This window comes from Heterocephalus glaber, unplaced genomic scaffold (assembly GCF_053883595.1).
Source record: "Heterocephalus glaber isolate CG9 unplaced genomic scaffold, H.glaber_assembly_v1.0 deba00001845, whole genome shotgun sequence".
Lineage (NCBI taxonomy): Eukaryota > Metazoa > Chordata > Mammalia > Rodentia > Bathyergidae > Heterocephalus > Heterocephalus glaber.
This window is the reverse complement of record NW_028258494.1, coordinates 258,481-264,807: the sequence shown is the minus strand read 5'-3', so window position 1 is coordinate 264,807 and position 6,327 is coordinate 258,481.

Sequence of the window (6,327 nt, the reverse complement as noted above, 5' to 3'; positions counted from 1 at the left end):
TTCTCCAACTAGTGACAGGATCATATGGCTTTTTCCTTTCCTCTGTTAAAACGATGACTTTTGGGGGTGGATCTTCCAATGCTGAACCACCACTGCCATCCCTATAATAAAACCACTTTCTACATACTGCCAGATCTGACTTCTAATAGTTTGTTTTGTTAAACAAATTTCTATGTTCATACTTTTTTATTATGTTTATCCAGTTTTAAGATTAGTACAATGTTGATTTCCTAAAATAAGAGAAGTGTTGCTTTTTTTCTGCTTTAAATGTTTGATATAATTTATCAGTTAAAATGTATATGAGCCTGTTGTTGTCATATAGGTAGGTTTTCAAGCTAGGAATATACTTTCTTTAATAGGTGCTATTCATATTTTATATTTATTCCAGAGTTAGTTTCATTAATTTGTCTTCCAAGGTACTTCTTAGAAGTTGTCAAATTTATTTCAAAACAGATTTTTGAAATATAGTTTCTATATCCTTTTAAATTCTGTAAAATCTGGGTAATGTCTCCTAGGTCTTGATATTTTAATTTTAAAAATGTTTAATTGGTATTGTGTAATAGGAAGTAAAGGTCTAAAGAAGCAGGGGAAGTGGGGGGGGTAGGGGAAAGGAAAGAAGGGAAAAGAAAAATTATGAGAAAAGGAAAAAAACTGAAACAAAATCTTTGCAAATAGGGAAGGGTGGAGGGGGTGAGGGGAGAGCAGGGGAAGGGGAAAAAAACAAGAACCAAGATACTCATGTCATGGTACAGGATCCCAATGATGTATGTGAATGTATTTTGTACCTAAAATATACCAATAAACTTAATGGGGGAAAAACAAATTAAAAAATAGAAAAAGATTTCCCTACTTCCTACTTAAAAACAAAATTGGGTTAACACTGTTCAATTTGGATATTCATTATCAGCATGCATTAAGCCATGGAGGTTATACAATAATACATGTTCATCTGGTTCTATTTTCTTATCTTTATTGGTTGTACTAACACATTCATGTGCAAAGCATGCAAGGAATTATTTTCTCCATATCCTCATCAACAATTCTCTTCCATATTTTGTAACAGTCATTCTAAAATTTGTAAGATTCTATCTCACATAGGTTTTGGTTTGCATTTTCCTGATAGATCGCAATATGGGCATTTTCTTTACTACTGACATTATTTTAAGAAATGTCTAACTGATCACTTTTCTAATTTTTAACTTGTGCTATCTGTATTTTTAGCTACTATTAATTTCTTTATCATTAGTTAATTAGTTTAATGGTATAATTTAGATATACATGATGATCACATTCATCATATGGAATTTGTACCCATGCATTATATATCTTGATTCTCATTTTTTCTTTTTTCTCTCCTCTGCCTTCTTCTCCTCTTTCACTTCTCATTTACAAAGGCATTGATTCTATTTTGTCTTTCTTTTCTTGTTTTTTTCATTTCCCGTCCTTCTTATCCCTCCCCTCCTCCTTTGTCTCCATTCCCTTTTGAAAATTTTCTTCCTCTTTCACAACATTTTATACATTTTGGTCCTTATTTACACTTTCAGTTTTTCACACTAGAGAAACAACGTGATGTTTACAAATGTGTGTCTGATTTATTCTCTTAACGGTACAGTCTCTAGATGCATTCATTTACCTATAAATGTCTCAAATTTATCCTACTTTATGGCTGAGTATTACTCCATTTTATTAAAAACAAAACATAACCTCCTTGTTATCGATCCATTGCTTCATTGGCATTTGGGCTTTTTCCAAGACATAGTTATTACAAACGGTGCTGCTATGAACATGGTTGTGCATATGTCATTGTGGTATAATGTGTTTGATTCTTCCAGAAAGATAGCAAGCAGGGAGTAGCTTGGTGAAAATGAACTTCTAGTCTTTGATTTTTGAGGAATCTCCACACTGATTTCCACAGTGGTTGCACCAGTCTACACTCCCATTAGCAGTGAAAGATTTCATTTTCCCCACAGCCCCTCCAGTATTTGGGATTGATTGATTTCTTGATAATAGCCATTTTTTCTGGAGTGAGGTGGAATCTCAATGTTATTTTAATTTTCATTTCTTGAATGATCAGTAATGTTGAACACTTCTTTAAATCTATTTACCATTTGTAACTTCTTCATTTGAGAAATATGTATTCCTCTTAGATGTCAATTTTTGGATTGGGTCTTTAAATTTTCTTGTCTGATATTTTTTAGTTCTTTATTTATTCTAGATAGCAGTTCTTTGTCTGAGGAATGGCTGACAAAAATTTGTTCCCACTCCATAGGTTGCCTCTGTTTCTTCCCACTTTGTTAGTGATTTCCTCATGATAAATACCCTACAGAAACTTGGACTAGATGGTTCCTGTCCCCATCTGATAAAAGTCATTTATGAGAAACCAACAGCCAACATTATACTAAATGTTCAAAAACTGAAAGCCTTCACTCTATAATCAGGAACAAGACAAGGATTTCCACTCTCATAACACCTGTTCAATGTACTTCTGGAAACATTAGTCAGAGCATTTAGATAAGAGAAAAGATGACAGGAATATAGATAGGAAAGGAAGAAGTTAAATTATCATTATTTGCAGATGACATGATATACTACATAGAAAGTCCCAAAAACTCCACAAAAAGACTTCTAGATTTAATAACCAAATTTGGCCATGTAGCTATATCAAAAGCCCACCCTCAATAGCACTCATGTACACAAAAAAACATACTGAAAGAGACATTTGGGAAAGTACACCTTTCACATCATAAAAACTGAAAAAAAAAATAGGTATCAACCTAACAGAGGAAGTGAAAGATCTTTACAATGAAAAGAACAGTACTCTAAAAAAGTATGTGAAAGGGGATACCAAAAAATGGAAAAATATCCCTTGATCTTGGGCTGGAAGAACCAACATAATGGAAATGGTCATACTACCACAGTTGTTATACAAACTTGATGCCATCCCAATCAAAATAACAATAGCATATCTCACAGAACGAGAGAAAACATTCCTAAAATTCATTTGGAACCAGAAAAACCTAGAATAGCAAAAGCCATTCTGGGCAACAAAGGCATGGCAGAGGATATCACAATCCCAAAGTCTCTCGTGGACATTTGTTTTCTTTTTTTCTCCTTCTTACATTAATGTTAGAAAACCCTTAGAGATTGATGTGGCATGGACAAACCTGGCTAATTATAAGTTCTATGCATTGAGCCTCCAAGGTCATACAATAGCCAATAATAATAAATAAACTTGTCCCTCCACCACTTCACCTTGATGACTCCAGTCCAGTGACCTCCACATTGATATAGCAGTCACATGGTTGTCTGCATCATTTGAAAGCTCCTATCTACCTTTGTATTAATTTAAGTCCTGAGGACAGAGACTGAGGCTTCATTGGGTAGAAGACTTAGAAGGGTCTTTGGGTCTGCTCCCCTTGACTATGATCCAGCAGAGAAACAGCATCACACAGTAAGTGCAGATGGACATGACTGATATGGGAGGGTCCTTGCAAGCATTGTTTCTTTACAATGAGGACAAACATGACAGTTTTGGTGGCCAATGGGAAGGTACAAATATAACAAATATCCACTATTAGGAATGGAAATGTTGTGGTTTTGGTTTTAGTGGGGAAAGCAAAATTATTATTTCAAATTTGTTTTCTGCACATGCTGATTCCCCTTTCCAAGGATGTCTCACCCATGGCAGGAGAAAAATGTGTCTTTTTCAGTGGTTCCTAAGCACTCTAAATGGATTAAGGAGTTGATTATAAGAATATAGGAGAGGAGCATAGTAAACATAACATCATGAACTTCTTTTGAAGGCTTCTTATATTGTAAGCACTGAGATACTTATTCTATGTAGCTTCTTTTGTTTTATGTGGGGTTTTTTTTTTCTAGAAGTGTCCACACTGTTATTGCTTATAGAAAATGGCAGAGTACAGCACTTTAATTGATGTTACAGTACATTGATAGGTAGAGAGATGAGTGAAGTGAATTCAGCTTCCTGATTAGAGACAAAAGACATCATAGAGAAATAATCCTGGCAGATTGTCCACTTAGTACAGGAAGATATTTATCTCCTCTGCCACTTCAGAACAGACCTGTTATTCATTTTCTCTTGCTTTTGGGGGTTCCTGAAAGTTCACAGTGCAGAGCTGTGAATGACCCCAGCTGTATCCACCATAGAGAGAAATAAATGACAGACACAGTTCTCAGAGAGCACTCCCTTGACCATTCAGCACAGATTTCTCTCATGCCACCACTGCAGCTCTGCACACCCTTCCCATGCTCGCAATTATTTCACATAGTCTCAAATGGAAGGGGGGGGCAATGTGTCTTGGTTTTATTTCCCTTTAGAAAATGAAAGAATTCAAAATGTATCATGGATCCACCTAAGTTAATGACCTTTGTACCTTTGTTTATATCTTTTTGTGGCATTGGAAAAAGTGAAAATTTCACTGAAGAGTAGCTTTCAACTTAGTTTTTAATCCTTTTAGATCCTTTGATTTTTACTGGGATACATAGCAGGCATGTGATATCTCTGAGACAGCACTGTCATTAGTGTTGATTTCTAGTTGAAGAAATGCCCTAAATATTATACACATAAGAAGTGCTCTATTTGGGATTAATGGGTATAAAATTAGAGCAAAATAAAATGTAGCCATCTTTGTTATTAGTGATACAAATAACCTTCGTATATATTATATCCTTTGACATGAAATTACTATTTTTATATTTCTGTTGCAATATATTTTATTTTCATGTTCATGTAAATATGTGCATATGTTTGGAGAGGAACTATGTATTTTCATTTATATCTGATTCCTGAGAGCCTACACATGGTTTGGCACAGAAGAGGCATCAAAAATAAAAACCTCTGTAACTTTACCTAAGTCATAATAATTATCCTTAATCAGACTGATGTGGACATGCTTGGTGTCTTCTTGTCTGTATGTTTGTTTCTTTTACAAATGCCCATAGATGTAGATCATGATAAAATAGATTGTTTGTATCCATGTCATGGGAAAATGGGTCCTATAATCCATTTAATTGCATCTATATCAATATTCAAAACACAGCAGAGATATTCATGTATTAAAAAAGGCACAAAGTGTACAGATGAGGTGAATGTGTGCCTCAGGCTCAGATGCCCTGTAGAATTTCTTATCATTCCAGACACCCTTACCAGTTGAATACAAATTACAATAGTTATCCGTACACTTCCTACTTGCTTAAGGTAAAGTTCTTTATTTTGAAAACAAATTCACAGAATGGGAATACTTTCCAAACTTCCTTGACTTGCCACACATGTGTAGATAAATGCTATTCTTATTTTTCTCAAGCAGTGTGAGCAGAGGGAAGAGGAGAGATTCACACACAGTCTGCTTATTTTCACAGGTCAGTGACACAGGACTAAATTTTCATTTCCTCAGTACCTTCCCTTGGCCCAAGCTCCACAGTGCCACTGGAGCAAAGTGAAAGTGTTATTCCCCATGTGAGGATGAAATTTCTTTGTGTGTTGCCATGAAAATCTCATCACTGGACCGACTGCATGGATATTTTGAAGGTATTTCTGAAGAATAAAGTGATGTGACTGATTTTTATTGGAAAAAAAATTGTGAAATTTTATCTGCATTATTTTTTGCAAATCAGAAATATATCCTCCACCAATATCTTATATACAACTTTTTACTTGAGTGACAGGGAGAGAGGCACAAAAATTTGGACAAGGTTGTCATAATAATAAACTTATAGGTTAAGTGAGGTCTCTCAGATAATGCTGTGCATTAGTTAAAAGGGACTTAAAATCTCTTGAAGTTGTATCCAAATCTATTTTGAGGACAAAGGTGTTTTCTTTTACATTACTTACATTAATTTTAGGTATTTTTAGAGTAAGTTATTAAGAAAACTCCTGAATTCATAAATCAACATTGATCTGGGAGTAAAGACAAAGAATCTTCCCATAAAATTCATGACAACAGACTCCTTTGAAGACAAGAAAGCAAGCTTATAAAATTATTGAGAGATACCAAGTGTTCCACTTTCTTAGGTAATTTTTCAAATCTTTAAAGAATATTAATGCTGCTGTAAATATTATTAAATATTTAATATTTACATGTTCATATCTCTAAAAGTACTAATTGGGCCTCTTATAAATACTGGTAGGTATTATAAAACAGTGGTCTTCAACTCTTGTTTAAGAAAGTAACATGAATACTTGAAATGAAAATAGTTTGATTAAATTTACTGGCCAAAGTCTAGAGTACCTGTACATTTCTAAATATCCCAAAATAAATATATTTCTAAATTAGAACCAACAGAATTGTAAGTTAAATGATATTCTTA